We start from the raw sequence: 25662 nt of genomic DNA, 5'->3' as shown, positions 1-25662 counted from the left end.
ATTACCCTCTCTCATGGCTAGGCAAATAGCAGCGGTCAAAATGACCATTTTACCCCAGATCCTCTATCTCTTTCGCACCATCCCTTTCCAACCGCCTGCAGGTTGGATACAGCAAACTCAATCTGTTCTTGCTCAGTTCATTTGGAACGGTCGGAAGCCACGATTGAAGCAGACACTAGCGACGCTCCCGCCGGAAGGGGGTGGACTTGGGATCCCTGATCTCCAACTCTAGTTCCAAGCAGCGCAACTGCAGCATTTGGTTGAGTGGAGTCACTGGGAGTCAGAGAAACACTGGCTGTTTCAAGACCAGGCAGTAGCAGCGCGACCCTTGCAGGAAATCCCCTTTCTACGCAAGCGTTTCATAGACCCCCTAATTTATACGCCTCATATATTATGCTAGTTCCTTTTGAAGTGTGGGACTGTACTAATATCGAGCACAAACTCACCACCTTCCCATCTCCGCTCACTCCTTTGATGGACAACCCCGACTTCACCCCGGGTACGGACACGGTTGTCTTTGCAGGATGGAGGCCCGCTGGATGCCACTTTCTGTACCATATGTACGGCGATGGAGTCATCCCGTTCCACCAATTTAAGCAGGAATATGGGCTACCTGAAACGGAGAGACTTCGGTATTTACAAGCACAGCATTGGGCGCTCCAGGACCAGGTCCGCTCCGAGGCCGATAGACATCTTTCCCCTTATGAGCCGTGGCTAATTACATGCACGTCAGATAAAAAGTTAATCTCCGATTTGTACAAGATTCTACAGGCCATATATACTCACACTTACAACTCCGGCAGGGTGCGATGGGAGAGGGAAGTGGGCAGAACACTCAGTCACAAGGAATGGGAGGGGATATATTATAGGGCCCGACATTCAGCATATCACATGGGGCTCACTGAAACCCTCACAAAGGTAGTAACATACTGGTATTATACCCCGGAGCGTCTTCACTCAATGGACAGTACACGGGATGCGACATGCTGGAGGGGGGTGCGTAAATGTAGGCACTTTCGTACACCTGCTATGGGAGTGTGAACACATCCAGCCTTATTGGACTCTGCATATAGACAAAGTGGATAAACATTACGACACAGACATCCCACATTTCCCAGCATATATCCTGTTGGGTCTCCCAAATCCTCTGACTTACCCACTGCGATCCCGTAGATGTGGGCAGATAGCGATTACGCTGGGGTCAGCGATGCAAAATATACTCGCGCACCCCCACTATCCCAATCTTCACGAGCTGGCTATATCGCCTGTGGCATGTTCTTGGAATGGAGAAGCTGACATTGACAATGGCAGGGGAGGGGTCCAAGTATGTGGAATTGTGGCAACCCTTTCTATCGCTCTTAACCTCCGAATTCCGGCAGGTCACCTGTCCCCGATATCTTCGCTTATTTCGCCTTGCTGATACACAGCAGACGGAGGGATGATTGAGGTCACGTTCGGTTTACACAGCTTAGGTAGTGGACATGGAACACAGGGAGGAGGTGGGGTGGGGGGTTCCCAGTATCCTTTTTCCCCTGTTAATTTTCCTTTTATGTATGGTTCTTCTGCATTAATACGCACCCACTGCTATGGTCACGCTCCTGATCTGACCTGTTAAGTTATATGCTACGCAATATCAGTGGTCTGAGCTCTCACCCTGCATGGTTATATTTGTGTGTTCTGAAATTTCAATAAAAGAGATTTAAACCATAAAGACTCACGATTACACAAAGCTAGCATGTTGAGCAGATTCCTGAGGGCAGTAGTAAAGTACACTTTTTTTAAAACTAAGAATGCCTTCCTTTAGTTAAGATAATTTGAGTTATGTGTTTGGCTGCTGCTAACCAGTGCAGGGTTCAGAAAGACTTGACCACAGGAGTTTGTGAGGCCAAGCCTTGTTGCAGCATTTTAGTAGCTCTCTGTGGAGGTCCCTGATAGGCATCACTAGCGTAGTCTAGTCCAATACACAATGCACCCTTCATGAAAAAATGAAGAAGGGCAAGATCATTTGTAGGCCTGTAAGATGAACGAGACCATAGCCATGCTGCTCAGCTTTCTCCTGTATCCAGCGTTCTTATATACCTGGAAGTAGTGAGGATCACCTAAAAGTGAACTTTTTAGGAACTGACTTACGTTTGCTTGGGTTTCCTTTTGATCAACATGCTGCTTACTTGATTTGAAATGGAAAGTTGGGTATCTAAATCCTTGTCCCCTCTGTATGGAGCTTTGTCGAGCAGCTAGCAACAGTTTCCGAAGGGTACTGTGAAAGTATAAGATAGAAAACTTACACACACAAAGATTTATGTGAAGTGAGGGTTATGATTCTAAATGGAAATACCACCTAAATAGAAGGGCAGAGCAGAATTGTTGATTGAACAAAGCCAGATGGAGAGCAGCAAAGGGAGGAATGGTGGAAGGAGGGTGGATTGTGCAGTCCTATTCACAGCACTGGCTGTATACAGACCATATTTTATCCTTAGTACCATTTTCACCATTAAAGGGCACACTTTAAGGGAAACTAAAGGGGTAGATAATGAAAATTGCCACGAAGTACAAAAAAAGCTTATCCCCCGAAATAAAAAAATGCCACCACCAACTAGGCATCCACCGTGGAAGGTAGTTAAAGGGAGTGTATGCCTCCAAGGTGATTTTGGGTGACCCTGGCCCTTTACAATAGGCCACAGGCTCTTGTGGTGGTTCCTTCTTTGTGTCCCATGGATTAGGTGGTTCCAGAGACACCAAACCATGAATCTTCAGGATGGAAAAAAATGATTACTACCAACCATTGTTAGTCCTATAGGAGTCACTGTGTAACTTGCGGGGTAGGGAAAGGCAGGAGACGTGTCTTTGTTTGAGTAGGCTTTATTTGGTGAAACAGTAAGTCAGTACATGTTTTCCTAGGTACGGCTCTCCTCTGGGATCTGCTCCTCTCCTTTCGGTACTTCCTCAGGATTCCTTCTTCCCTTCGGGCTCCGTTGTGACACAGGCTCCGCCGGTGGGGAAAAACACAAGAGAGGGAGGTATTGGTTCACACGCTCTACTCAAAACTCAATCAGCGGGTGGGGAGTGAAGGAAACCAAAGTGCTCGGGGTATTAGGGAAGTGAGGGCGGTTGATACCACGGGTCGTGTGAATGCTCACGGGTTGCCTCTACCCTTCCTTCCAACCCAGCCCGAGATACGGTTACGCACCTCTGTTAGCCACACCCCTCCTGGTGTGCGGCTGGGCGAATTGTATTGCCGTTTGCCTCCTGGCTCCTGCGTCTCCACCGGGCCCCGTCTGTCCTCCGCCTCCGATGTTCATCGCGGCTCCTCCACCTCCGATGTTCTTCGCGTCACTCTCTCCTCCGTCGTTCCTCGCCTATCCTCCTTCTCCAATCTCCCAAATCCGCTCTCGTCTTCTCTCTTGCTCCACGCCGCTCCTCTCCACCCGCTGTCCGCTCCTCCGGTGTATAGACACACCTGTGCTCTCTCGCTGACGTCCTTTAAGGTGGGTCCAGACTCCTCCTCCTCCATGCTCCCGCCGGTCCAATTAAAGGGCCCAATACCATCTTCTTCCTTGTCGCAACTGTATCGTTCCTCGGGCCTGTTCCAGACAGGGGGCATCGGAGGCTGTGGAAACAAGAGGGAGGGGTCACAGGTTAAAGGCTCACACCGGCGTTCAGGGTGCGGCGGCAACCCTTCCCCGTCACACACCGATAACTCCCAATCAGTCATTACCTGTAGGGTTTTCTCCTGATTTATACAAGCTGAACTGGGAAAACATCTGCCAATCACTAGATATTGAGTGTGCCCACCAATATAATTGTTTTCTAATAGGGTTAATTTTGAGATTGTTCTGCAACATCTATTTGTTTATTTACATGAGAATCTAAAAATGAATTTTATTCACCAAAAGACACGAACAATAGCTTGAATAGTTTTTAGATATTTAACATGAATTGTCCTAGCATGGAAAGTATCATAGACCTATTCACAGGTGTGTGTCCCTTCAGTAAGGCTGCCTTCATTGAAAATCGAAAGCATTTTGGAAAAGGAATTGAAAGTTGGACACACACATTGGAAAGTTCTCTTCGTCTTTGTTTGTGTGGTACGGTAGTCTGTGTTCATACACATGAAAAGGGTGGCTTCTAGAACTAGTGTCCATTGCTGAAATAGATAGTTGGGTAGTTTACTATTTGAAGTGTCCCGCAGCATTAAAAGTCAACCATGACTATTACTTTTAAGTTGCTCTGAAGAGCTTTAAAGAAAGCAACACATCCTGTTGCCAGTATATTACCTCGGTGACAATTGAGCAGTGTTTTACTACTGAATTAATGTGGAAAGAAGGAAATGAAAGATGCAAGTGTTACATTCTACCACAATGCTGCAGGGCCTTCCTGGAGGCACACACCAGTAAAACGTCATGTGCTTTGTTTAAGTGCTGCCACAATCTGTTTATAGATTTTAGGAGATGTTGGTGTAGGTATAGTTGGCATAGCAGTGGATGATTTTTGCCATTGGTATAGAAATGTGGGCTAAAACAATGAATGGGTCAGATAAGGGGAGCCATATTAGTATTTAAATGCTGAAGTGATTACGCTGATCAGTGTGGAAGGCCGCAAGGAATAATGTTTAGTATGGATTGGAAACTTGAAATTCCTATACATTGGGACTCTTCAGATAGAAAGTGTTTTACCCACATAAGAGGTGTCTCTGACCCCTAAATGTGAAATATTTTAAGATGAATGGTGTGATCCATAGTGTAGGAGGTTGAGTTTTGCTTGCAGCATTACATGGCTTCAACACTTTCCATACAGCCTTGAGATGCATTTGGTCTAGGATAAAAATGATAGTTTAGTGTTCCATTTAGCCAGAACCTGCTCTACACATTATTTTCAATATAAATCACATATATCGTGCATTCAGCCAGTTCGGCAGAGACTGATGCATTAAACATATAACACTGTTTTTCCTGGCCAAGTGGGCTTCATGGAGCACCTGGCAACATCATACGTCTCCAATTCACCAAGCTGCTGAATACTAAAACAGCGGTACAAAAGGGGGTGGTGATGGACGGAGCATCTGAACCAATCAAACACTCGCACCCAGTCAACAGATCTTCCTAGGACAGGTTTCTGGCATTACAGCCGTCTTCAGCCAGGCTTGCTTGAATCCAGTGGCAAAGTGAGCAAGGGACTCACGTCTGAGCATACCCTGCCAACTTATGGCGAACAAAGCAGTACAAAAGGGGGTGGTGATGGACGGAGCATCTGAATCAATCAAACACTCACACCCAGTCAACAGATCTGGGTTTAATCCATCACCGTTCTTTAGCCCACTCTGCCACCCCAATTCAGACATGGCCATATGCAAATCAGTCTGACCCTGTGCCTCATGGGAACAGTCCAGCCCGAACTGCCAAGCCATGCCTTCCCTGGACCGGAAACAAGCTTCCTAGGACCGGTTTCTGGCATTACAGCCGTCTTCAGCCAGGGGGCAAGGCCAAATTAACATTGCGACCTCGTTGAAGGCCTTGCCCCCTTTCTCAACCGTTGTGCAAAAGGGCCTTCCGGCACAATACAGGTTGGGTGATGAAGTCTCATTGGCTGCTGAGGGTTGTTGGGGGGGGGTTCAAAAATCCTTATTGCTGCCATAAGCAAGTCCCCTACAGCGGTATTACTCAGACTTTATTTGAAGCCCCAATCCTCTCTCAACTACTCTGAAAAGGGGCCTCCTGGTGAACTAGTGGTTGGGGGATAAAGTCCCCTTGACTTCTCAGGGTCGTTGGGGCAAGAACCCCCTATTGTTACCACAATTAAGTCCCCTACAGCTCAAACCTCGTCTAAGACCTGTCCCTTTTCTCAACCACTCTGCAGAGGAGCCTCCTGGCTTAATATTAGGTGGGGGATAAAGTTCCCTGGGCCGCTGAGGGTCGTTGGGGGAAGAACCCCCATTGTTGGAACGGATGAGCCACCCACCGCAGGATTGCTCAGACCTTGTCAGAGGCGCCTGCACCTTTCTCAACCACTCTTGAAAGGGACCTCCTGGCGCACAACTGGTTGGCGGATGTAGTCTAGGGTTGAGCGTGCTGTAAACAGTGCTCCGCCAGCGGTTGGATTAGTTTTTTCTGAACTTCACGTTCCAAACGAAGTGGCAAAACTCTGGGAGCGGAGTTTATCGCCCAACCCTATCAGAGACTCACAAACCCACTGAGACACTCATACACCCACTGAGACACTCATGCACTCACACACACTTGGGGCCCTATTATGAGTCTGGTGGTCTGAGGACTTTCAGACTTGTGGTGGCGCGGCGGTGGCAAATCCAGCCAACAGCTCACCGGCGATCCGCCCGATTTACAACTCTGGCAGTCCGACCACCCTGGTACCGCCGGCTCCACCAAGGATCTGCCGTTCCCAAGTGTAGGAGCAGTAGCCAGAGGCTGCTATATGCTTGGCGGTACTGCCACGGTCCCGCCAAGCCTATTATGAGTTTTAGGGCCCCCATTGTGCCTCAAACATATGTGTATGCGCAAGGGGGCATAACATGTGCCCCCCTGTGTGCATGCAGATAGGTTCCCGCATGGCATCGACTATTGAGTACATAGCTTGCAGGAACCTTGTAGTGCGGTCCGATTGTGATGCATTTTATTAATGGCACCGCCGCCTTTAAAAGAGGCACCACCATGGGACCGCTACGCTGCCCGCATGCCAGACTACAAAAAAAACGTAATCGGCCAGGCCGGTGCAAGCTTTGGCGGAGTGGTGGCGCAGCGGTTTGAACTGCCGCACCACCGCTCCGACAAACTCCTAATCCGGGACTAAGTGTCAAAGGTTAGTGGTTACAGTTAGTTTTGCAAACTAATTTTGAACCATATTCTAGAGTAGATGGGAGAGAAAAATCACCTATCCGAGTTCCAGGCAGGGCTTAGGGGTGGAAGACTGTGATGATAAATAGGGGATGACTTTCTGTCGCATTTGTTGCTCTACACGCAGCCTTCGGCCTAGTACCAAGGGCTATGCTTTGGAATAGGATAGGATGGGCATTGCACCAAATTTACTGGCTATTCTGGTAAGATTGCACGAGGAGAACTATGCCAGTGTAAGGTGGGGGATAGGGGCAGCTCACCCCACCCTCAAGTATCCGGAAGGGAGTCAGGCAAGGATGCGTACTGGCCCCCACCCTGTTCTCCCATAAACGATGTTGTGAGTAGGCTGGGCAGGGATGATGTTATACTCCCAGGGTGAGGGTCAGGAGAGTGCCTACTCTACTCTTGGCAGACAACACTCTCCTGATATCCAAATCAATACCAGGCCTGCAACAATTGGTGGATGACTTTAACATTTTCTGTCTAGAGCAGGGATTAGAACTTAACAGAGCAAAAACTAAATTTATGGTTTTTAACCCCGCTAGAACTCAAACTTACAGCTGTAGACTCTCTGATACAACCACAATAGAGCAGGTATCACATTTTTATTGTTTAGGGCTAAGGCTAATCCCAAGCTTAGATTGAGGGCAACTTTATATCGAGCTGCGATCTGGAGCTATTTTAACTGTAGCTCCCTCTTTCACTCAGAGAATAGGTTTATTACGCACCTATTTGGGCTCTTAAAGATCACTCCATTGGTCCCAATACACTTAGATTTGGCATTCAAGAACATTTCTTGTAAGGTTGATCCTCGCCTATTACTGTATTGGCATAGGATTTAGACCTCATCTGCCTAGGATGCTTATAGACACACCCTCAAATATATTTTTGTCCTTCCCGGCATCCAGCAGATACCGTGGCTCTTGCACATTATGGCCTTGTTTAGGAAGTTGGGTCTGGGAAGTTTCTGGGAAGCAACAGCGACCCTCACTCCTGCGTTCAAAATGTTAATTAAATCTACCTATTGGTAGATGGCACATCAAAAGGTGATAGGTAGCAGTAGAGTCACTTTGACTCTGGATTTGCTGGAGTTTAAGTTGTTGCCCAGTTATGAGGACAGGATCGGTGAGCTCATTCCCGCTCTGGCAAGGAAATTTTTCTTATAATTTAGATACCAGTCTTTACCCATTATGGCCTTTCTTGCTAGGTAGGCAAATGCGATCGATCGAAACACAGAATGCCCTGCATATAAGGGGCCCAGAGAAGATTTATCCCACTTTCTATACTTCTGTCCAGCGTATGATTCCCAGAGGAGAAAATGGTTATTACCCCTGTGTAGATCTTTTGGTATTAGGAGTTACGTGGTTGCCACCAGGGTCTTCTTATTTGACACCTCTAGGCTGGTGGTGTTTGCGGTTGCAAGATCCCACCAGGCAGCCTGGGTATGGTGGCCCAGGTGTGTTTGTTCACTGATGTCAGTACATCTAAGTAGAAGAAGCATTTAGTGGGGCTGGAGGTCTCCAAATGCGTAAGGCCAGACGTGCCTCAGCCCAGGGGATTGGAAAACTGATTATCATGTTCTTTTCCATAAATTGTGTTTTAGCTATTGTTTTAGTTGTCTTAAATACAGCTTCAGTCCTAACATCTTTTGAGCTTTTAAATCTGCTTTATTCAATATGTTACTTGACAATTTGCTCAATGCACTTTAATTCTCTGGTGATAACTAACATATCTGGGTTCCCTCCTATTGGTCCACAGAATTACTCACAGACCCACATACAACCTATCATATGCCCACTCGCACACCCACTCCCATTCGAAGACCCATAAGTACTTACACAACCACTCACTTATCCATAGAGCCACTCACACACCCACGGGCCCTGATCTTACACCCAGTCACTTACCGATACAGCTACTGACAACCTGTGTTATTAACAAATGCAGCCAATCACACACCCACTCACTCACCCATACAGCCCCTCAATAGAGACACTCACTAATACAACCACTCACACACTCACTCACACAAACACTTATGTACCCATTCACGCATCCATATAACCACTCACACAGCCACTCACTCATCCAGCCAATTCCACTACCAGACACTCTACCATTACAGCCTCTCACGCACCGACTCGCTTAACCAAACACTTCCTCACCCATACAAACTCTTATACACAGAGTCCCTCACTCATACAGCCATTCGGACACCCACTTACTTACCCATACAGTCACAGTCACACCCACTCACCTACCCAGACAGCCACTCACACAGCCATTAACAGGCCTCAAAAAATCCACTCTCAATGTCGAGTGAGATTTTTAGCAGTTCAAGCTATTTTTAGGTCTCGTCTGAGTCAGCGCATGCGTTGCTCTGCGAGACATTTAGTTAGGGCTTTTAAAAGTACTGCCATCCGGCCTAGCGCTTGCGTTCACGCGCGCAGCTGCCAGCTTTCAGCACCCTAGCCTCTCCTTCTTTCGCGCGCACCACTCGTGTGTTTTTTTGTGCGTTCTCGAGCACACACCTCCCGGGCTTGTTGCTCGTGCTTGTTTTTTTACTTGTGGGTGACTCTTCATGTGCAGCAAAATGAGATCTGTCAAACATTGGCTGGAAAATGCAACCAAAAAGCTTATTAGCACCCTCAGCATCTGCTCCTGTTTGAGCATTGCGCTCAGCAGACAGCAGTCCTAAGGCACCTTATTCCTTCGTGTAGCAGCCCCAGCAAATTAAGAACTGCAGGCCACTCATCTGCCTCCCTCCCTTACATATATTACAGCGGAGACAGAACTCCAGCCATGGAACCACCTGTCACCATATCCCAGCAGGTGGTAAATGTATGGGACACCTTCTGTTCAATGTGCTCGTGAAAAATTATTCATGGAGGAAGACAAATCAGAGAGGATCTTTCAAAGAATTGTTCACTTCATAGAACGTGTAATGAATGGTTGGAATGCATGCATTTTTAACACATTTAAAAATACGTCTTTCGTTTCTAAGGAGGCAGCTCCACGTGTTCTACTTTTCCACGAACTCTACCTATTCATTCACTGCCCATGTTCCCCAGAACAACTTCCCTCATCACAGAAACTCCTCTATATATGACAGGGGTCCTGGCTCTGTTCTTCCCAAGCACTCTTTCAGTCTTAGTGCTCTTCTGACTCCCATTATCTCATCCTTCTTGCTTCCTCCAAACCACTCTCCATTTGTACTGCTTATATATCAATGCTCCTTCGCCTTTCTAAGTCTCTCCCTTTGTTAACCAATCTCCCATTCACCATTCCTTCTTTCACAGACACCCTGTGGGCTCTTGTGATCTATACTTTCTCTCGTAGATTTTCTCTTACAAGTTTTTTACTTAGGGAAACAGGAGAGATTTGTTGAAAAACATACTAGCACAATCATTCTCCTTATTTCTGACTATTTCTTTCTCGCCATTCCTCACACTTGCCAGTAGCATTTACATATTATCCTTTCTACCAATGCTCTCTCTTTACATTTAACACACCACATTTAGAGCCAGATGTACTAAGCTTTTTTGAGATCGCAAACTGCTCAATTTGCAGAATTAAGCTGTTTGCTACCGCTAAACAAGCATTGGCATTGCCAATCGGTCACGCTTTGGGACCTTATAAGTATTTAGTTATGCAGCACAATATCCTTGGTGCAACAACATCAACTGTTGCATGGCTAAACACTTATAAGGTCCCAAAGGCGAGACCTATTGGCTATGCCAATGCTTGTTAGCTTTTACTGACCATGCTGGCAAGTTATTTTAAACTGGAAGGAACAGATGTTTTGCTCATTCAGAAAGTGAATGAGCATTAAAGACACCTTTAAATATTTTTTGTCTGGAAACATTTGCTGTCTGTTCAAGGACGAAGGTCAAATTTCAGTTTGTCTTTTTACTAATCGTTGCTTATGTGTTCATTGAAAATGTGTTTTACTTTTATTTCCCTTATTATAGTTAGTGCTTTCTGTCAAGTGAGTTATCTGACATTGTGAAACAAAAGAATCTGTAAAATATCAGTTTTTCTTCTAATAGGACATTTAAACATCTTGTAAATGAATAGCTCAGTTACTTCAAAATATATTGTGAATTTCTTTTTGTAATTCAGAAGTGTGATGCAAACAAAGTTTACATAGGAGCAAAACAAATCACAACACTTTACTTGGTGATGTGCAAATGACAAATATTTGCAGAAACTGGATTTCCAGGCATTGTACTCTATATAGTTTTAAAATCACATGTCAATGGGGAGTTCTGTGGGCATTTCAGTGTAAAATATGCTGATTGCAAATGCCAGTGTGCTGCTACTTTATGCTTTTAGTTATGTATTTATTAAAAGCCGCAGTTTTTAAACCGGAGTTCAGAAATAGCGGAGTTTGTGCCGTGAGTTTCGCCTCCCAGCCCAGCAATTTTGATGACTTCCTCCAAGCTCCTACCACGGCAGCCGTCTGGGGCAGCGGGGGCAACCTACACCTACCCTTACAATAGAGTGCGTCCAAGTATGTACCGCTCCCCAAAACCATGCGGTCCACTCTGTATGCTGGCTCTTCCATCGGGGCGAACACTCACCCATTAACATTCGCCAGCTGAGCTGCCCAATAGTAGAGTCTATTATCCAGGACAGCCATCCCCCCCTCGAACACCCCTCTCTGAAGCTTCCCCAGTGCGATTCTAGGGCATCCACCTCCCCAGAGCAGTGCGCGGATCTCCGAATCTATTACCTGGAAAATCCTCTCCGAGACTGCGAAGGGGGCACTCTGCAATACATAAAGGAGACAGGGAGGGCCATCATCTTAAGGAGGACGGCTCGTTCCATCAGGGAGAGCGGGAGAGTCCTCCAGTGCGCCACATCAGCATGTAGGCGTTCTATCTGAGTCTGTATATTCAAACGTGTGAACTCCGTCTCTGTCGTAATCCAGATGCCCAGATATCGGAAGGAGTCTTTCCAGACTAGTCCTTCACAGACCCCACCCAGATCCAGGGGAGGCCCCGACAGCTGATGTCCCAGGGATTTATCCCAGTTTATACGGTACCCAGAGTATTCCCCGAACGTCCGCAAGAGTGTCATCAAACGCTGGATGGAGATCGCCGGCTCCTGTACATACAGTAGCACCTCATCTGCGTATAACGAGATACGCTTCTCCCATCCACCCCCCAGGTCAATGCCTCGTACTATGGGATCGGCTCTTACCCAGGCCGCCAACAGCTCGAGGGCCAGAGCAAATAGTGTTGGGGAAAGCGGGCAGCCTTGCCGCGTCCCCCGCCCCAATTTAACGCAACAAAATTTGTTTATTTAATTTAATTGTTTACTTACCTGCAATCATCCATATTCCGGTGTTTACCACCCCCCACCTTGCCCCTACCCCACCCCGCCTGTCTGCCCCATGGAACTCCCTCCACTGGTAGCGCCTGACCCCGGGTATTGGTGCGGGGCAGGTCCGGTTGGTTGTGGCGTCTTCTCACTGACGGGGAGACATATTTGACTTGTAGGAGAACTGTGACCTTTTCCTGGGTGGCTGCTGTGGCGTTGGACCCGGTGAGCAGCAGAACGTCAAACCTGGACATTGCGGTCAGTGTTTGCAGGCTGCAGAGAGGTAGCTCCTTCCCTTCAAGGGAGCTGCTAATGGCTGAGCGAAATGCTTGTGGCCATTTGAGGCTTTTGGAGGATGCACAGCTTCAGGCAGAGTCGGGTTGTGTCAATTGTCCGGACGGGAGCAGGTAGAAAGTCAGGGTTTGGTGCCAAAGTCCACCTGCAGACCGCGATTCTTGCTTTTTTGGCTCTTCTTTATCATCTCCTTTCTTCAGTCAGACGACTGAGTGCCTGGTATCGGGGAACCACCTACATACTCAATTTAGGGGTGTTAAGGGGAGTGAAGGGTAGTAGCCAATGGGCTACTTACCCTTGGGGATCACTACACCCCCTATATGACCACTGCCTGAGGGGAGTGGGTATAACCCTGTCCCAGAATTCCTATTTCCACCAAAATGAAAATGGTGGAACCCCTCTTTTGGGCACATCAGGCAGCCCACCTCAGGTGTGTGACTGGCCTTGATGTGCACTACACCTTCTAGCATAGCAAATTTCCTGCATGTCCAGGTGCCAAATGAGTCTCTGGGTAGGTGGTGGTATCTCTCAGGTCTGGGGTAAGCATATCAAAGACGGCAGGGGCTTTAAAGTCCTTGGCCTTGGTATACAGATTCACTAGCCATCTTGATGGAGGAGTTGTGAACCACTTCCTCTAGAGAAGGCACTGTTTCTGATCCCAGAGAGCTCAGACTGTCACCTGCAGGGGGTCAGAAACATGTCTGTGATGGCAGGCTGGACTATGCGAGTCAGCAAGCACATTACGAGGCTGGTAGGTTTTCAGTGGGCACCTCTAAGGTCCCCTCTGGGTGCATATTTTATTAAATCCGCCGCTGGCATCGGTAGTGATTTATTAAGACTAGGTGTTAGATACTAAACACCATAGGTTTCAGTGAAGCTATCATTGAGATGGGAAACTCTTAATGACCAGTGCCCAGTACATATACTGAAGATGATTTCCTGTTCACTTGTACCATCTAGCAATTGAGCTAGACAGCAAAGGGGCATATCTGCTCATGCAGATATGTCGCCAGATGTAACATAATGCACCGTACCTTAGGGCTATAAGGCCTGGTGTAGGGGTGACTTACATATATTGCAATCAGTGTCTCTGGGTATGGCACACAAGGTGTTTGCCATGTTTTACACTTTTGTCTGCCTTTGCAAGCTGCATGAAACAGTGGCAATCGGTATGAGTTTAGTGGTGGGTGCCTTAGGGTGGCACAATACATGCTGCAACCCTTGGGGATCCTCTTTAGTACCCATGCCCTATCTACCAGGGGTACCGTTTACTAGGGACTTACGGGGGTGCTAAAGGTGTTGCCTGTTTGGGAGCAATTACACGGTTCATATGATTTAGAGAAAGCACTGGCACCGGGGACCTTGTTAGCCAGTGCACTTCAGTCAAAATATAATCTAATACCAGGGAAAAATGTGGACATGACCATGTCAAAAAGGGGCACTTTCCTACATACGCCATAGTGGATGGGGAATTGTTTAAGAAGTTGTGGCTGAGCAGAATTTTACTATGTACAGAACTGAGACCACAATATCATGATGGCTATTTTTGAGCAGACTTCGAATTCAAAAAGAGAAGAACACGTGTTAAAGTGTATGTGGCTGAGAAGGGTGAGACTATTTCAGGTGGTCTATATCAAGAAGGGTTGGGGTCAAGTTGAAGCCCAGGGAGGACCTGCCTGGTTATGTGGTCAATATTGATGTTGAGAGTATGAAATAACATAAGGACCTCAATAAAATATTTCCTGAAGTGTATTGTGAGGTTAAGAAAACTTCAGGGGTTTAAACATAACATTAAATGAATACAATTACCATTATGTAAGCAGAATATTCAGGGCCTCGAAAAATCCAGTCGCCCCCCCCCCAATTGCTAGTGAAATTTTAGCAGGTCAAGCTATTTTAAGCACTTACTCTGGTGAGTACATTTTAGCTGGATGAAACCAGTGTTCTTTTTGTTCTGAAAGTGAATGAGCAATTAAAATGCCTTTAAATCTTGACACGTTTGCCATCTGCTCAAGGACAGAATGTCAAATGTCAGTTTGTCTTTTTACTAATTGTTGCTCATGTGTTCCTTGAAAATGGTGTTTACTTTTCTCCTTTTTCAGTTAATGTTTTTTGTCACAATTGTGAAACAAAATGCAGTAAAATGCCTGTTTCTTTTCTCTAAAACAACATTTGAAGAGCTTCTAAATGAATAGTACAAATAGATCAGAAGTTATGACAGGATTTTTTCAGAAGTGTGATGCAAACAGATTTAAATTGGAGCAAAACAAATCAGGACACTTTACTTGGTGATGTGCAAATGACAAGTATTTGCAGACAATTTACACTATATAGTTTTAAAACCACATGTCAGTGAAAAATTCTGTGGCCATTTCAATGTAAAATCTGCTGATTGTAAATAAGAGTGGGCTGCTACTTTATGCTTTTGTTATGTATTTATTAAAAGTGATTGTTTTTAAACATGATGTGAGAGACATTCCTGGCCAAGCCCTGATGAATATGCATTTAATGAATTAAAAGGCAAGTCTGCAGTCAAGTGTATCTTATATTTGGCTAGATTCACATTCTAAACGGAGCTAATGTTTAGTCTATTAAATCAAACAAAAGTGGTTTCTGTACAGCAAACGTGCTGAATGTGCGTATTTGAAGGTGCTCTCATATGTGGTAAAGAAGAAAATGGCACCTCCGTGAATTAAAATACTTGCCCAGGATCACATAATTTGATACCAGTTTATGGGTCGAGTATTATAATTAGGTCGAGTTGATTATTTAAGTCACTAGACCTGCAGGTCTAGTAAAAAAGTTTTGATTTTTCGATACCTGTATTTTATTAAAATATATAGGAAAACTTAGAGATTTTGATAGATTTGTGTGAAAAGGACAGCATAGAACCAGTCTCTTGTCTCCTATCCTAATTTCCTTGAAGAGTTCTGGAGAATTCTTTGAGGTTGTGTGGACCTGAGATGTTTGGATGATGCCATATAAGTTATTTATCCTCTTCCTAATTTACAAGAACTACTAGCCCTGTACTGCATTTGCTACCCTCAAATACTTTTCAATTTGAAAGCAAGCTATTAAGCTTAGTGCCTTAGCAGTGCTGCAAAGATTGATTAATGTACTGGAGGGATTACCAGGTTCTAAAGTTTTTCAAGGTGATATTTTTGTTTATAGGGTAGATAAAAAAAAGCATAATGAGAATTGGAAAGGAGTTGTGGTACATTGGAAAAAGTGGGCTTAACTGTTAAATAGTCTAAGTGCAAATTTGGTCAGCAAGAGGTCGAATAATTGGGTTACACAATTTCACCTGATGGTATTCTTCTAAAAAGAGACCATGATGATGTTATTTGTAAAGCACCAGATCCAACCTCAAAGAAGCAACTCATGTCATTCTTAGGACTTAATGAGTTTTACCCGAGATTTGTGAAAAACTAGGCAAAGTTGAAACTCTAAAAAAAAAAAAAAAATTGTTTAAAAAAAAAAAATGTATAAAATGTGTCTAGACCCAGGAACTGAGGAAGTGTTTTAAGGTGATCAGAAATTAGGTTTTGTGTGTGTGCCATGTTTGAAGCAGTTTGTCTTGGGGCCAGGAGTGTAGGGTCCATTAATGCGAGCAGTTATGGATCTGAAAGAGACACGCTAGTGATAGATTCCTTACCTTAGAATATCCCCAGGCGTTAGACTGGATCCGGAAATTTTTGCGTAGCAGTACTCTTGCGCGTCGGTAGGCGTCGTCTGCGGCTCCACGTCCGTCGTGGGCGCCGTGATGACATTGTCGGAGTACTTAGAAGCCGCCTCCGCGTGCTGACGTCAGTTCTTCTTTTTTTTCCGCACCAGCAAGCGCAGATCTGGAAAAAGCAGTACTTCTAGTCACTTTTTGACTAACTTTTTGGATCTTTTTGATCATCTTTTCGAAGTCGAACGACTCTGATCGGTGCCATAGGGATGCCTGGATTTAAGCACTTCGAGGATTGCGACCGCACGATGTCGGTCACGGATCCTCACCGTCGGTGTCTACTGTCTCGGCGTCTACCACGACGACAAGACCTGCCCCGACTGCCGGGCCCTGTCTTCGAAAGGCAGGCGGGAGCGGTCCCGCAGGCGACTCGAACTCCGGCAGTCGGCCCCGCGCCGCGAGAGGTCCCGGTCCCACGGGAGGTCGAGGAACAGGTCGCGGGGTCGGAGCCACCACAGCTCCGAGAGTCGGCACCACTCCTCCGGGTTGAAGTTGTCATCAGGTAAGAAACACTAGAAGTCGAAGAGGCGTCATCGACCCCCCCCCCCCCCCGGATTGGGCACAAAGGTACTGGTATCCCGAGCTACTCAGTATGTCAGTCCATCCCCCGGTTCGTCTGCCTCTTCAGGAGGACCTTCTGTCGCAGCAGCAGGGGACGGTCCTCCACCCGAACCTGTCCAGTCTCCACCTCCATGCTTGGAGATTGAGCGGCGACAGTTGAGGCCATTTGAATTGCCTCCTGAAGTCTGTAACATCATTCTGGCAGCCTGGCGTCCCTCAACAAAGTCGGTATACGCCTGCAGGTGGAACAGATTTGTGGCATGGTGCACAGCAAAGGCTGTGGATCCTCTCTCTGCCCCTCTTTCTGAGGTTCTTCTCTTCCTTCTTTCTCTTGCCCAGCAGGGCTCTTCTCTGGGCACTATCAAGGTCTACCTTTCTGCTCTTTCAGCCTTTTTGAGGCTGCCTGATCAACCTTCTTTGAAGTCCCCTATTGTTAATCGATTCTTGAAGGGCATCACACATACGTTCCCTCCTGTTCCCTTTGTGATGCCTCAGTGGGACTTGAACTTGGTTCTTACTTTTCTGATGTGCGCTCCCTTCGAGCCACTTCACAACTGTCCTCTCTGCCTTCTTACTTTGAAGACTGCCTTCCTGGTAGCCATCACCTCTGCCAGGAGAGTGAGTGAGCTCCAGGCTCTATCCTGTAAACCTCCTTTCCTTTCGGTCCATCCGGACAAGGTTGTGTTGCGGACAAGGCCCTCTTTCCTGTCCAAGGTAGTTACAGCCTTCCACATCGGGCAATCCATCACCTTGCCCACCTTCTTTCCGCCTCCGCATCCCTCAAGAGAGGAAGAGAGGCTCCACCGTCTGGACCCAAAACGTGCCCTCTTTCTATCTGGATCGCACACGCCAGTTCCGGGTGGATGACCAACTCTTTGTTGGTTACGTGGGCGCTAAGAATGGAAAAGCGGTACACAAACGGACCATCTCCCGGTGGATCATTTTGTGTATACAGGCGTTCTACTCCTTGGCTAAGAAGGAACCCCCTGTTGGGCTGAGGGCTCATTCCACTCGAGCCACGGCTACTACTGCATTGGGCCGAGGCGTGCCCTTGCTGGACATTTGCCAGGAAGCTACGTGGGCCTCTCTGCACACGTTTGCAAGACATTATTGCCTGGACAGGCAAGTCCGGAGGAATGGCTTCTTTGGCCGTTCCGTCCTCCAGGACTTTCTGGTGTGATTATTGGTTCGCAGACCCACCACCGGGGTTTGTATTGCTGGGTTATCTATTCTAAGGTAAGGAATCTATCACTAACGTGTCTCTTTCAGATGCACAAGTTACTACTTGTGTAACGATATATCTGTAAGAGACATTAGTTAGTGATAGATTCCTTACCGACCCACCCATCCTCCCTGTTCTGCGAACCGATATCTAGGGTTAAGGTCATCCCCTTTCATGGCCCTAGTTTCAAGGCGCAAGTGTTGGTTTTTAGCATAGCTCTGCGTTTCTGGCGCGGAAAAGCTGTGTCTAAGAACTGACGTCCGCACGCGGAGGCAGCGTCTTTAAGTACTCAGATGACGTCATCACGGCGCCCACGACGCCGACGACGGACGCGGAGCCGCAGACGACTCCTACCGACGCGCAAGGGTACTGCTACGCAAAAATTTCCGGATCCAGTCTGATGCCTGGGGATATTCTAAGGTAAGGAATCTATCACTAACTAATGTCTCTTACAGATATATCGTTACACAAGTAGTAACTTGTGCTTTAGGTGCTGCTTTGCTGCAGAAACTGGTGGGTGGTAGCATATGCATCCTATACACTGTGTGCTGCTGAAACAAACTACTACGTAATTGAGTGTAAATTCCTGGTGTGTACATGTCCTTCTGAGTATTTCAGAATGTTTGTATAGGGGAATAAATTCACACATAGTACTGATCACAATTCCATTTTTAATATGTTGACTCCAGAAAAAGGCAGATACGTCTTTCTAGGTTGGTTTCAAGAGTACAGGTGTACCATTGTGAAGTTCAGTATGTTCCAAGGGAATTTAATGTTATGCCTGTTGGATTGTCCAGGTTCCCAACTGTTGCAGAAGATGAGGGTGTAGATGGGGAGTTTGAAGTCACTTTTCCATATGATGTCCTGGAAGGTGTTGTGGTACCGAATGAGGAGGATTTCACAGGACAAGAGGAAGAAATTAACAATAATGTTGGTCTAAGGAGCGTTAAGGAGTACTTATCAAGGGGATGGCCTAAGATAAAGGATTTGAAGGGTGAGTCTGCTGCGTACTAGAAACTCAAGGATGAGTTAGTTACGTGAAAAGATTATTGTGTAAGGTGACAAGATTGGATTGCATAGTTATTTAGCTAAATTGTCATGAAGAGCACAGTAGCATTTCCAGGACAAAGAGAAAGAACAGATACTGTTTTTGGTGACCAGGTATTGACAATATGATTGACTGATGGGTACGAAATTGTGGTGTGTGTTGTAGGAGTAACAAGTTTCCTAAAGCTTGTAGCATGCCTGCTCCATCTGTGGAGTGGCCAGAAGGGCCATGGTGGCAACTGGTGATTTACTTGATGGGACCGTTTTATATGGTTCCTTAGAAAGTTACACTCAATTGTTATTGTTTATTATTCTAACTGACGCAAGGTTGTGTGGTTGACAGTATAATAATCAATGTAGTGATTGAATTTTTGGAAGGTGGTTTTTGCAGAGAGGGGTTAACCAAAAAAGGTAGTTGGATAATGGTGGTCAATTTACATCATAAAAGATGCAGACCTTTTTTGAGGAGTTGTGGAGTTAAATATTTAAGGCTTTCATGTTATTGCTCGTAGGCAAATGACCAGGTGCAACGATTCAGGGGAGTAGTGAAAGAATCAATCCAGTTGGCTCTTAAATCGGTAATATTTTGGAGGAAATTCTGACAGCCTAACCTGTAGTCCTATTTTGCAATGGGTAAAACACATTTTGAAATAATAATAGGACATAATACGGTGAACAAGTTGGATCCATGGTAACCCATTAATAGACAGATGCAGGAGTGTAGCAGGCCATCAACTGAAGATGTCAAAATTAAAGGCTGGATGAAAGAATACAAGGAGAAAATTAGGTCTTCTATGGATTGTAGACATGGGGAGATCTCAGAAAGCTTCTAGCGTTGTGGTTAGACCGTCTGTGAAAGTGAAGTAAACGAGTTTTGCTGACGGGATTACCCTTTTGGTCTGAATCTCCGAAAATGGTAGATCTAATGTGTTATTTTGTCAGGCAGGAGAGTGGCAAAGTATGATGTTTACTACAAGATCTGGTGACAGTGATGTTTTGGGTAGGGAGGAGGTATGGTAGGTGGTGGAGTAGAATCAGAAGATGAAGGTGTATTTGGTGGCCAATATTGGAAAAGTGAGTGTGGAATACGTTTCTGCATTCTGTTTTGGTATGCTCACTTACTGAATAAAGTTTTCAGTGGGCATCACATTGGTCCTGTATCAGTCCTTTGTAATTGCTACCACAGCCTTCTATTCCTAGTGTATACTAAACATAATGTCCAAATTAATTTATACAAAATTGTTGTTGATCTCCAATCTGAGAAGACTTTATAATAAGGATGGCAGTAAAATGTGCAATTATGGTAGATGAGCAAGTTTATGATGAGGGTCGTAAGGGTGATTTATCTATATTTGTGATTGTGTAGATGTAAATTGATTTGAGAATTGTGGTTGACATTAATATATTTTTGATTAATGAGATATGCATGGATTAGTGCCTAATGGTGTTAATAAATTTGTATTTCAGTAGAGGTGTGAACAATTGTAACTTGGAAAGCGGGGTAGAATTGTGATTGGTGGTAGGAGGTGGAATTTGATACTGGGATATTGCGTGGAATTTTGATTCAGAACCTGTGAGTTATTTGTGTGCATTACTATAGGTAGGTTTGTTATTTGCAAGGTTGGTTTTGGTTCATTCATGATGTTGTCTGAGGTGTCAATGAGGTAGCAGCAGTACTGCATTCCATGGCATCATTTAGATGTCTCGTAGAGATTGGTGGCAGTGTGATTCTGGGTAGTGTGTGTCATGGTACGGTTTGTAGGGTTCAGATAAAGGACAGTAACCCAGGACACAATTGGAAGTGTTCGATTTTGATTGTGGTGTAATTCGTTACAGGGGTTAGAGTTAATGTTGAATTCGCAGGAAGTGTAATATATAGTGTGATTATGAGGTTTTGGTGAGATTAATGGCAGTGCTGGGTTGGGGTTATTGAGATGGAGGGCAGTGTAATTCGTGGCATGGTTTGGAATTCAGTGATATTTGTAGACGACCTGGATGAGATAGAAGGTAGTGCTGGGAAACTTGTATGCAGTGTTCTTTGAAGGATTTTGGGTGGCCGAGTGCAAGAAATATTTTGGGAGTCCCTGTTTTGGAACAACGTTGCATTTTATAATCCATTTTGTGCAAATTCAAGCCCTTGGTTGGAAGCAAGGGGGCCTTTGCAGTTGACCACTTTGTCCATGCCTTAACACGTCTCTACTCGATCAATTTCGAAGGGCGGGCGCAGTTGCTTCCTTCGTCTGTGTTCCTGCTGTCAGTGAGCTTTTTGGCACTGGCTTGTGTTCCTCCGCCTTCGCAGTTGGCATTTATGTGCTCGCTTCCCTGCAGAACCTGCTCCCCTCCTTGAGCATTGCACGGTCTAGGGCTCCCACACACAGCACTGTCACATTGAGCCAATGATTCCCATACTGTCTTCCTCTATAGCTCTCGCGCTACTCTGTTTTTTTCCCGGGCTCTGAACCCCAAAGACTTGCACTCTGCAGCCTCACCGCAGGACCCCCTACACTGCACACTCGCCCAAACTGGGCTGTCGTGCCTCATTACACTCACTTCCTAACACATAAGAACTTGCACACTGTGCAGTCTTACTCAGGGGTGTAGAATTTATTAAAATATCTAATTTTCCATGGGGCAAGTTGCTTCATAAATCTACCTGTCCTGTAACAAAATCCACTTGACCCTTTGGTGCCATGTTGAGCAGCGACAAATTATGGCAGCAATCTCAATATATAAGAGCTCTTACATAGCCTCTCTGATTATGCCAGGGCTCATACCATAGTAGTGTTTGAATACTAGCAATCCCTTTATGTTGCTTAGATCTACATACTGCGACTGAAGTTAGTGGTAAACAATAGTTCCAGGGTTGTAATGTCCTTTTGAGTCTGTGCAAACCTACTAACTTGCATTTTTAAGGGGTTTCAACAGCTCTTCTCTAATCTTTTCCAATACTGAGAAATGTTGGAAATTTACTCCTGACAATGGCAGATGTAAACCTCCTTCCAGAGTTGGGAAAAAATGGTTGGAGGGAAAATAAACTTGCAAACACTCAGGTTTTCGAATGAGCAAATCTACACATGCATATTTGCTCATGCTAAAATGCGGTTCACAAATATTTTATAGGAGTACTATTTTTTCCCCTACTGCTGTAAATTCTTGTGAATTCACATAAGCCATATAGCTGCCCTTAATGCAAGGACATATACCAAGGGTGCACTTTTTAGACTTTCTTTAATAATTGGGCCCCAAATTTGGTTTGGCGTTAACCATGAACTTTTGTGTTTATTAAAATTCTCTCTCTGTATCGGCTGGCTTCATGGTGAGCGACCGCATTCTGCTCTTTCACAAGGAGCATATCAGCACACAAAGTAGTTTTGTTCAGTGACAGTAACTAATGTGGCAGTGTGTGCTTTTTTGAGACCAAAACAATTTTTGCTTTTGCCAAAGGTTGTTATATTGGTGAGGGTCCGGCAGCTCTCCCATCAATAAGGTTTTACAAAAACCATGCCAAAACAAGTCGAGCATTGCCAAAACTAAAAAGCTGACCACCATTTCAGACCTACTGGCTTTACCAGTGCTTTATTTATTTTTATGTTTTCCCAAATCTTATTGAAACAGGTTACACTGATTTTCTAATATGAATATTTTGGGGAAATACTAGCATACATCGACACATTTGACTAAATAATGCTGCAAAGAAATGGTACCTGAAATTTTACAGTAGTTTAGCCAAAAAATGTTTTTTCTACTTTCGTTTTTTAGGAACATTTTATATTGAAATCAAAGAATCATTAATCTTGCTTTCAAGCTTCTTCAAATATTTGCATCTAATCAGAGAGCATTCTGGGAGCATTATGCATAGCCTCATATTGCTAAAACTTTGAAACCGTGTGTCCACATTTTTATACTGGAACCACTGTCAGTAGTGCAGTCAGAACTTACATTTACTGAGAGCGCTCAGCCTAATAATAAAGGCTCTCAATTAATGAACCATAAATACAAGTTTGAACAGAATTAACATATGCACACAAATATTAACTTAACTGCAGGCAGTGCCCTTCCCTGATACTTAATGTGGTACTGCAAACTGGCAGCCAAAGGGTTTGTGCTGCAGGGGGTTGGGCATGCTTGTCCCAAGGACAAAATGCACATTAAAACTTGTTGCCCTTGACCCCAAACAATATGTCCTGGGCGTCGGGCTATAGGAATTCCACCTCCCTGCTTACTGCAGGCCTCCTTCACTGTGCTGTCTCGCTCTAGGACTCTCGTTCGAAGGCTTCCATGCTTTACTAGGTCACCCTGGTTCACTCGTGGTGCGCTCCTAGATTGTTCCTAGGGCTCCAGAATCCCAGGGCTAACCCACTGCAGTCTCACCGCAGAAATCCGTCACTGCACTGTCTGACTCGAGGGCTCTTGCACTGTACTATCTTTCGTTCAAGCTCCCACAGTTTGCTGTCCCACTTTAGAACTTGCACACTGCACTGTGTTTCCAGGGAACTCTTCATTACAGTGTCTCACTTGAAGGCTAGTACACTGCTCCGCCTCACCCCTCAAGGTCTCACGTCGCGCTTAGTGCCTAACACCCCTGAGCTTAACACTCTTGTTTCACTGCCGTACTCCCACACCCGGCTGTATCGCCTCATATAGCCTCACTGCAGTTCTCCCACACCCGGCTGTCTCACCTTATATAACCTCACTGCAGTTCTCCCACACCCGGCTGTCTCACCTTCTATAACCTCACTGCAGTTCTCCCACACCCGGCTGTCTCACCTTATATAGCCTCACTGCAGTTCTCCCACACCCGGCTGTCTCACCTTATATAGCCTCACTGCAGTACTCCCACACCCAGCTCTCTCACCTTCTATAACCTCACTGCAGTACTCCCACACCCGGCTGTCTCACCTTATATAACCTCACTGCAGTTCTCCCACACCCGGCTGTCTCACCTTCTATAACCTCACTGCAGTTCTCCCACACCCGGCTGTCTCACCTTATATAGCCTCACTGCAGTTCTCCCACACCCGGCTGTCTCACCTTATATAGCCTCACTGCAGTACTCCCACACCCAGCTCTCTCACCTTCTATAACCTCACTGCAGTACTCCCACACCCGGCTCTCACCTTATATAACCTCACTGCAGTTCTCCCACACCCGGCTGTCTCACCTTATATAACCTCACTGCAGTACTCCCACACCCGGCTGTCTCACCTTATATAACCTCACTGCAGTACTCCCACACCCGGCTGTCTCACCTTGTATCACTACAGCACTCCCACACCTGTCTGTATCACCTTCTATAACCTCACTGCAGCACTCCCACACCCGGCTGTCTCACCTTATATAGCCTCACTGCAGTTCTCCCACACCCGGCTGTCTCACCTTATATAGCCTCACTGCAGTACTCCCACACCCAGCTCTCTCACCTTCTATAACCTCACTGCAGTACTCCCACACCCGGCTCTCACCTTATATAACCTCACTGCAGTTCTCCCACACCCGGCTGTCTCACCTTATATAACCTCACTGCAGTACTCCCACACCCGGCTGTCTCACCTTATATAACCTCACTGCAGTACTCCCACACCCGGCTGTCTCACCTTGTATCACTACAGCACTCCCACACCTGTCTGTATCACCTTCTATAACCTCACTGCAGCACTCCCACACCTGGCTGTATCACCTTATATAGCCTCACTGCAGTTCTCCCACACCCGGCTGTATCACCTTATATAGCCTCACTGCAGTTCTCCCACTCCCGGCTGTCTCGCCTTATATAGCCTCATTGCAGTTCTCCCACACCCGGCTGTATCACCTTATATAGCCTCACTGCAGTTCCCCCACACCCGGCTGTATCATCTTATATAGCCTCACTGCAGTTCTCCCACACCCCGCTGTATCATCTTATATAGCCTCACTGCAGTTCTCCCACACCCCGCTGTCTCACCTTTATATAGCCTCACTGCACTACTCCCACACCCCGCTGTCTCAACTTATATAGCCTCACTGCAGCACACCTACACCCGGCTCTCTCACGTTATATAACCTCACTGCAGTACTCCCACACCCGGCTGTCTGACCTTATATAACCTCACTGCAGTTCTCCCACACCCGGCTGTCTCACCTTCTATAACCTCACTGCAGTTCTCCCACACCCGGCTGTCTCACCTTATATAGCCTCACTGCAGTTCTCCCACACCCGGCTGTCTCACCTTATATAGCCTCACTGCAGTACTCCCACACCCAGCTCTCTCACCTTCTATAACCTCACTGCAGTACTCCCACACCCGGCTCTCACCTTATATAACCTCACTGCAGTTCTCCCACACCCGGCTGTCTCACCTTATATAACCTCACTGCAGTACTCCCACACCCGGCTGTCTCACCTTATATAACCTCACTGCAGTACTCCCACACCCGGCTGTCTCACCTTGTATCACTACAGCACTCCCACACCTGTCTGTATCACCTTCTATAACCTCACTGCATGCACCCCGACCCTAGTTGATTCAGCCAAATCACTAGGAATTACACTAGATAAGAATCTCGACATGAAAAACCATATTAACTCGTTGGCCAAGAGCGCCCGCTTCCACTTGAATTACTTAAGAAAACTGAAACCTTTTATCTCTGAGACAGAC

Source organism: Lissotriton vulgaris, chromosome 7 (genome assembly GCF_964263255.1).
Source record: "Lissotriton vulgaris chromosome 7, aLisVul1.2, whole genome shotgun sequence".
Lineage (NCBI taxonomy): Eukaryota > Metazoa > Chordata > Amphibia > Caudata > Salamandridae > Lissotriton > Lissotriton vulgaris.
The sequence above is the reverse complement of the archived record's forward strand: the minus strand, read 5'-3'. Positions refer to the sequence as shown.